A 9,344-nucleotide genomic window follows, 5' to 3' on the forward strand; every position below is an offset into this window, starting at 1 on the left:
TTAGGATGTCTTCCATTAATAATGCATGTAGGCAAAGGAAGGAAAGTGGGGGTCTTCCATTAAGGGATGGTGAAAGATAAGGCAGGTCTCCTCACAGCCTCTCCAAAGGAAGAAAATAGAGGTCATCAACAAAAAGGAAGGAGAGGTATTGATACGTAACAGGAACTGAGCTGTAACGAGAGACAAATGCATACATAACGGGACTGTAGCGAGTATGGGCAGATCCATTTGCAGTGGATAAGTAAGGGTGTTTTGTTTAGACGCCCCTAAAATAGATTCTATTTGGCTTTGATCAATTTCTAGTTAGGTTCGAAAATATTGGCTGGCTCGCCCTTTTCAGCTCCACAGGAATGAAAGTTAGATAGTAAAGTATTACCCCTGAGTGAGAAATGTTTATTTTATTTATCCCAAATAGAAACTATTTCCACCCACTACTTGCGTGCCTGCCTGCTTGAACACTTGAATGCTCGTAAGGACCCTTCTCACTCGAAAACCTCCCCACTAATATGAAAGGTATTATAATTCCATAACTAGTTGTAAGCTTATTCACCTTATCATTACAAGTATAACCCTAAGCTCTATAATATTGGACAATGACAATCACCTATTAATGTACATGTTCTCGTATAGGGAATGATCTCCCTGATATTAGTAATACAAAAGAAATGGCAACGAGTTATCCAGGCTCTTATGTATAGGCTATTACTGTAACTATGATAGTTAAGAGACTTTGGTTTATAGACAATATATCAGAGAAAAGAAGCACATTCATGAGTTTTACACAGGTTGTGACTTATTTTCAAGAAAGAGACTTTGGTTTATAGACAATATATTAGAGTAAAGCAATGCTGAGGAGACCACACAAGAAATCCATATAAACCTCACCCCTATATTCAATCAAATTCATTCGCATTGTTGTGTTATTCTCTTAGGTCCTCTCAGCAATAAAATTCCTTCAGTAAGAAGAGGGTGTATTTTCTCTGCAATTCACACCTAAACTTTGATGAAGGGGTGTCTGTAATTGCATGAGACTTTCATTTTTATATCTCACATAAACATATAAATTTACATGCAGAGAGAACTCTACGACTCGTGAAAATGATTATGACTCTTGGTATTTCTATCGTGGAAGGGAAGTTGATGGTGTTGGGGAAATGTGTTTTGTCCAACATTCATGGGAATATCACCTTGATCCCTGCATCATGGGTGGGAATGGTTAACGGTGCATTTTTGGGAGCCACGTCAGATTAGAGCAAGAGTCGTCATATTTTTCCTATTGGGAAGCTCGAGTGAGTTCTGCAAATATTGCCTTCAGGATTTGGCATTTTTTATTTTAATATGCATGTGTATTTATTTTTTGGGTTTGATATACATTTCTCAGCAATGGTATGATATTTTTATTTTATTTTGGGTTGGGATTCCCTCTATTTTTGTGAATTTGATACTGTATGTTTTGTCTGTGTTTTTTATCTGCTTGTGGGGTGGTCAACCTTTTGAAGTTGGGTTTGTTTTCAATGCTAATGATAATAATGCTTTCTTTCTTTGTCTTTTATGATTTGCGAGGTAATATTGGGGGAGAAGTTGTGGACCAGTTTTTGATTTCGAGTAGGCAGACATATCATGGTTCAAATCCTATCCAATGTTTATTAGGATCCACATTATCACCCTAAAAAAGAGTTCATATTGATCACTTATGAATTTTCAATGATTATATCCTGAATGAATGATGAGGGTAAGGCACTCTTTGAATCTTCTTGATCAAAAGGATTTTGGAAGTTGTTCAGGTAGGTCTGGTGCCGCCTCTGCCTACTGTGAAGAGAGTGTTGATTAGCTTTTGTGTCTTTTATCTGATTCATTTTAGTTTTTGAGTTTTCATTTTGATACAACCTTATTCGCAAGGGTTTCAATATAATTTATGCCAATTTTTATTGTCATTTTTGTGGTTTATTAGTCTTTATAACTTTCAGAAAGTTAAGTATTAATAATTCCTAGCAATTGTGAGAATTGAGTAGGCGAATATTGAAATTCTAACAGGTATATGTGAATTGACTCATCAAACGAGAATATTGAAATTCTAACAGGTATATGTGAATTGACTCATATTTTCACTCTGTGTCAGTTGGTTTGCTCTCACCTCCTCATAAGGAATCTACAATGATCAAACATCGTTGGTAATGTTTTCTTCTGCAGGCAACAATTTTTTGTTGCAACTAATGAGAATGGGAAATCCCCAGCAATCAAAGAGGCATTGTCTATCTGATGACCATTCTGAATTCTAATGCTTTTCTTGGTTCTATTTTCTTATTCCATTTTCCTTTTCGCTTTTTTTTCTTGTGGGAGGTGGGTGAAGGTTTGATTATCTGTAGATTGTGATAGTCATCAAGTTGTTTTACTTTTTAGTTTAAGGTTTTCTATTTATTGATTTTATCAGGGTTATTGATTTTTATGGAGCTTCTCTTCGCAATCTATTTATAATTGTTATTACAAGTTTTTGATTGGTTGTTTGTGTGGATAAATGTTGAAGGTTTGATTATCTGTTGAGTGAGATAGTCATCACATTATTTTAATTTTTGGTTTGAGGTTTATTGATTTTATCAGGGGCACTGATTTTGATTGAATTTCTCCTTACAATTTTTTTTTATAATTGTTATTGCAAGTTTTTGATTGGTTGTTTATGCCCATAAATGTCTTAGTGATGCATGCCACTTTTCATTTGGTTTTCAAGGAAGCTTGATCTTCTTTTGACTAGCCTATTTTCTAGGACGTTTTTGATGCCTTTTTCCCGTTGAGGCTACTGAAATATATTGTTTTGCAGTTTTTATGGGTATTTTGGGGGGTGGGAGTTTTATCTTCTTTTCAGTAGTGTAATTTGTAGTTTTGTAGGCTATATTTGGTGTTTTATTGGGACTATAAAATTCAAGATTCTCCAATTCATAGAGCGGTTATTCCCTGCAATGAAATTGTTCATGGAAAATTGTTGTTTCTGAAGATTACGAGTTCGAAATCAAGCTTAATTTCAAGGTTGTTTGTGTTGTTAACTTTTTTGATGTGGCTTTCTCTGGGGTAACGATTTGATTCATTTTACTATTTGTTTCTGTTACAACAAAATGTATTTCGATTCTGTACAATCTTAAGCAACAGAGTGCTGCATTTGCTTTTGTGTTTTACAACTTTTTGGGGGAACATGATCTTGTATTTAGAAGCATAGCTGCATTTGATTTTGTGTTTTACACCTTTGTTTTGGGAGAATTTGATCTTGTATTTAGAAGCCTAGCTACAATTTCTTTTGTGTTTTACACTTTTTTGGGGGAACTTGATCTTGTATTCAGAGGCCTAATTTAAAGGTCATTTTCACTATTATTTTTTTCAGTAGTCTGCTAGTTTATATTATCTACTTATGTAAAACCCGAAGTGGTAGAATGTTGGGTATTGGAATCTATCATTTTATGTGTTTTTAGTTGCAACATGATTTGGTCAAGAATGAGTTTCATTAATTTATGAAGAAACTACATGTTCATGTATGATAATAAGCACCAGAATGATATTTGGATCTCTTGTTTTTTGGTTTTGAACTTTTGATATGTTTTGCTGAGGACTCAGTTTTAATAATTTATGAGAATTTTTAAGGACATATTAAAGATTACATGCTTAATAATGCAATAAAATATCATGAAGGAGACTACTATATTAGGATATTTTTGTCTTCAATTTGGATGTTTTCTTTATTTTCAAGATTGGGTTTCATTAATTTATTGAAAGTGCATGCTTAGTGTATGAAATCCTTATTACTAGCGTCTTGTATTCAGAAAATGTCAACTTCAATGTGCAGGACATTTACAATGCATTCTGATAGCTGCAAGAAGTGCACTTTTTGGGGACTTTTTTGGTTATTCTGATCACAATTCTTTTCTATGGGTTACGATGGATGATTTTATATGTATTTTTGCAGAGGCCTTCATTTTATGTCTTTGTTTTGCTTCAAGCTTTGGTGGATGACATAGAGGATGGGCTCCTATGGGAGAGATGTCCCATTTGAGACGCAATTTTTGCTAGTTGAGGGTAGTGAAGGTTCACCTCTGAGCACTAGTGCGGGTGATGGCATTAGAGAGCCAAAAACCTATATTGTTTTCTTGCCACTGTTGGAAGGATCTTTCAAAGCGGTTTTATAAGGAAATGAAAACAATGAGCTTGAAATATGTCTAAAAAGTGATAAGAATTGCAGGGATTATGAATGGTATAAATTCTTAATATAACTCATTTTGTCAATTCCCTAGAGTAAAACAAGCATTTTGATTTTCTCTTGAATTTACTTCATATTTGGCATTCCAGGAGATCCTGTTGTTGAGACAACTCAAGGATTTTATTCAATTTTTGTTGGTGCTAGAACGAATCCATATGAAGTGATTATTAGTGTAGTAAAGTGAGGACCTTTCCATGTTTCAAATTTCTTATTTAATTTCATCTCTTTTGGAACTTTTTAGATTTCAGTATCAATGTTATATGATTAACATCAATTATTGATAGTGTGGGGTTGTTGAGAGGCATTCTAAAACATTTCTTATTTAATTTACTCTCTTTTGGAACTTCTCATATTTCAGAATCAATGTTATATGATTAACATCAATTATTGATAGCGCAGGGCTATTGAGAGGCATTCTAAAATCTTTGCCCATCATGAAAGAAAGATGATAATTTCTCATGGAACTAAAGCTTGGTTCTTTCCAATGGTGTCTGAATTTCTTCTATGTGCTAAAAATTTTAGCTAGCCTTGACTTTTAATTGAGAATGACACATATCCGTGTATTTTTTTACTAAGTCATTATAAGTTCTCGCTGGTTCTCTCTAGTCTTATGAATTGAATATTTCTCTTGCAGTTACCTGATATACTCAATTGGTTTGGGTGGTGTACATGGGACACATTTTACACAGATGTCACAGCTGAGGATGTAAAACAAGGTTTAGAAAGGTATATTATTTTTCCCGCCCCCCTTTTATGTTCTGTAATCGTATATAAACTCTTGTCGAGATGTAGTTACACTGTGACCTTATCCTAAGGGTACAGTTCCAAATGTTTGTGATTTTTTTGTATTTCTTTAACAATCTAGAGAAAGGGGGCACCTCTCCAAAGTTTTTGCTTCTTGATGATGGCTGACAATCTATTAATGGACCGTAATACAAATCCTCCTCCAGTTGGCAATACAACAAAGTAGGTTTGACCTTCTTTTTTCTTCAAATATGACATTTAAGACAATAATTCATCTCTATTTGAAATCTGAAGATAATTTCCTTTTGATTCTCAATCTTCTAGCAATATGAAGACAATTTCCTTTTTATTCTCAAAGTTCTTATAATCTGAAGATAATTTCATTTTGATTCTCAATTTTCTAGTGGAACTCTAAACATTCTATGGGCTCATAATTAAGTTTTTCCAATCAACTGACACATATAAAAGAGAATTATAAGTTTCAAAAAGATGGTAAGACTAGTCAGAGAGAAGAGGATCATGCTTCAGGCCTTAGACACATTGTTACAGAAGAAAATAAGACCCACAATTTAAAGTAAGCTACCTTAGCTATCCATTAGGAATTACTTAATTATACTCCTTATTTATCTATATGCTGCAAAACCTGCACTCTAGCACTTGCCTCATGAATTCATAACCTACATTCTTTGTTTAGTGACTAGTCGATTTATTTAAACTATCATTTGTATATGCAAACTACTTACCTCCATAGTTGATTTGGCACGCTATTTTGTTATGAATTTATATTAAATTTGTATTATTCCAGGTACATTTATTTTTGGCATGCTATCACTAGTTACTAGGGAGGAGTGAAGCTTGATGTTTCTGGAATGGCACATTATAATTCAAAATTGGCATTCCCTATTGAGCCTCATGGGATTCTTCATCACCAACCAGATGAGACATTAGAATGCATAAAATTAAAAGGATTGGGCTTAGTCCATCCCAAAATTACGTTTCAATTTTATGACGATCTCCACTCATATCTAGCAAGTGCTGGAATTAATGATGTCAAAGTGGATGTCCAGAATTTTATCGAGACATTAGGTGTAGGCCATGGTGGTCATGTTAAATTGGCCAGCTAGTATCATCAAGCAATGGAGGCTCTCTACCAATTTTCCAGTATTATATACTTGATGAAAATTGGTGTATTTGCATGTAAGAACCCATGCATGAAAATGATATCCTCTTAGAATCATAAGTGCAACAAGATATGTCATCGTGGAGAATGTGGAGAGTGTGAACTATCACCTAGGAAGGTCAAATCTTGCCCCTGTGGTAAAACTCAACTGCAAATTCAGAGGAAGAGTTGTATGGATAACATACCGACTTGCTCAGAGGTATGTGAGAAGCTTCTTCCCCTTGGAAAACATTTGTGTATAAATACATGTCACCAGGGGAAATGTCCTCCTTGTTTGGTTTATGTTAATAAAAATTTTGATGTGGATCATCATCTAAGATGGTCCCTTGTTGGAAGACCATGGTATCCATGGAGGAGAATGATGAATTCACATGTGAAAAGCATTGTGGACAAAAGAAAATTGTGGTAGACATAGATGCAGTGAAAGATGTTGCCCTCTTGTAAATCGAGGGGGTTCAATTACTCATTCAGGTGATTGGGATCCACATTTATGTAAAATTCCCTATGGGAAAAAGTTGCAATGTGGGTAGCATTTTTGCCAAGAACTTTGCCATAGTGGCCACTGTCCACCCTGCCTTGAAACTATTTTCACTGATCTTTCTTGTGCATGTGTGAAGACCTCAATTCCTCCTCCAGTCCCTTGTGGAACACCCATTCCTTCGTGCTCATATCCCTTCTCCATTCCTCAAACATGTGGTCATCCTACGACTCATGATTTCCATTTCAGGGGTTGTCATCCTTGTACTGTTCCTATTGAAAAAGAATGTGTGGGGGGTCATGTAGCTCTGAAAAATGTGCCATGTGGTTCTCAGGACATTAGATGCAACAAGCTCTGTGGGAAACCATGGAAATGTGGAATGCATGCCTGTACTAGGACATGCCATCTACCTCCATGTGACTTAGTTTCCAAGGAAAATTCATCATTAGTAGGTAGAATCTCATGTGGGCAACCTTGTGGAGCTCCTCGGAAAGATTGCAGGAATACTTGTCATGCGTCATGTCACCCATATCTTCCATGCCCTGATACTATATGTGAATTTCTAGTGACTATTACTTGTTCATGTGGTCAATATACTGCAAAGGTCCTATGTGATGTTGGAGGAAACAATACCAGTGCTGATCTTGTCTTTGAAGCCTCTGTTCTCCAAAAATTGCTTGCTCCTCTTCAGTTGGTACAGTCAAATTCAAATAGAGTGCCTCTAGGCCAGAGAAATCTTGCGTGATGAAGAACGTATAAATTTGGAGAAGAAGAAGATTCTGGTAGATGCTTTTGGCATTTGCACAACATTTGATCTGTCAGGGGTGAATGAACAAATTTCAGAACTTATGGCTGAGTTGATCAGGAGAGAACCACAATGGGTTTTAGCTATTGAGGAAAGGTTTAGATACTTTGGTTTTGGGGAAAACAAAAGCCAGCTCAAGCAACATTCATGTGCATGTTTTTGGTCCTATGCCAAAGGACAAAAGGGATATGTTGAAACATATTGGAGAAAGATGGAACCAAAACGTTTTTTGGTCATACATGCTACACAGAAGTCAAGACCCCCATACATAGCATAATGCCCAAAGGGTCACTTCCTACCATAGGGTTGGTGCAAGATCCACCTTTCAATTCAGTTGTAGATATGGATCCCAGGCTCGTCCTTGCATTGTTTAATTTACCAAGAGAAGCAAAAGTGAGTTCCCTGATTTTGAGATTTGGAGGTGAGTGTGAACTTGTATAGCTGAATGACAAGAATGCATTAGCCATATTTATAGATCTTGTGAGGGTTGCAATTGCTCTTAGACATGTGGATCATGCTTCTGTATATTGAGGTGCTATTGTAGTCCCTCATAATGGTGGATTACCCAAGTGCAATGCTTGGGCAACAAAAGATGGGACAACAGAAAAGGATAATGCATGGAAAAAAAATTAAAAATGAGAAAAAGTGTGTGCATGGAGGATTGGTTAAGTGTTGAAGTATCGAGGCCAGTTTGGCAATTCCAGAGAAATCCTATTTTAACAAGAAGAAACCCATATGGAGCTCTTGAGAAATATAATGCTAGAGATACTTCGTCAACTAATGTAGCCTAACCATCTTCCAAGCCTCTAACATCTATGGAGAAGGATTTTGATTAGGCTATTTGGTTTATCATTTTGATTTGGTTATATAGCTTGTGAGGAGAAGCAAAACATTTTGTCTCCCTTTGGTTCTGGTATAAGATCTATAGTTCAAAATTTTCAAGTCTGGCTAGTGAGTTTTAGAATTTTAAATTAATATGTAGTAATGGGATACATTCTTACTCACCATTCTTTTGAGATGGGTTGATAATTTCGAAACCAGAAAACAATTTGGTCCATTAGGCCTTCTTTTCTTGGTTTACATCGATTTCACAATAATTGTGGAAAGTAAACATGTACACATGGATTCCTATTATGATAAATGTATTGGTTTTTCAGAGTCAATTCCCTTTATTTAAATTATGGATACAAATATTTTTTCATGCTTAACTGCAATATATTATGCTTTCTCAAGTAAAATAAACCTTTATTTTGTGATAAACTTTACTGTCAATAAGATACACTATTAGTTTTACCATTTTAGTATTGAATTTATTAAAATTCAATTCAATAGGGTAACCATTGCCAATATTAGTCCTGAAGTTTAAGGGCATTACAATTCTGTTTTTGGTTATATACTAGGAACTTTCAAAAAAACCTCAAAGCCATGGATGTGCTTGAATTTTGACATGCTTTTTCAGCTAGGCTTGGGAAAGAACTCTAATCTCAAACTGTTGCCTACTATAATTTGTGATATTGTTTATGTCCATATATTAATGGTAAAGATTGTAGGAAAATATTATTGTTACATGACTGCACAAGGAACATTGGGAAACTAAGTCTAATATCAAGTTTCCTCTAGAAGCTCTTGAACCTTGAGAAGCTTGGAATTCTAAATGAGGAGCTTTGAATTCTAAATTGAGGTTCATGTTGTAAGTTTTTTCAAGTGATTGTTTCACTCTTGGGTGTTGTAATGGCAAGATTAATTCTTGATAATTATATGGGAAATATTTCTTCACTGGTCCTAAGAATTATTTGCGTAATCTTGCTTCACTGGTATAATAACAATTCAAACACTGAAAATGGCCAATCTATTTCAAGAACCTGACATTGTCTCATGTGTTGATTGATTGTTGCAA

The 9,344-nt window shown here is 35.1% G+C and overlaps 1 pseudogene; it reads left to right on the plus strand.

Annotated features, from left to right (window-relative positions):
• The first annotated feature begins 1,098 nt into the window (after positions 1-1,098).
• LOC149207177 (putative galactinol--sucrose galactosyltransferase 1) lies at positions 1,099-6,216 on the plus strand (annotated as a pseudogene).
• Positions 6,217-9,344: the final 3,128 nt, after the last annotated feature.

The sequence above is a fragment of the Pinus tabuliformis genome, chromosome 1_2 (assembly GCF_031772625.1).
Source record: "Pinus tabuliformis cultivar Carrire ecotype Pingquan chromosome 1_2, CPIR1, whole genome shotgun sequence".
Classification (NCBI taxonomy): Eukaryota; Viridiplantae; Streptophyta; class Pinopsida; order Pinales; family Pinaceae; genus Pinus; species Pinus tabuliformis.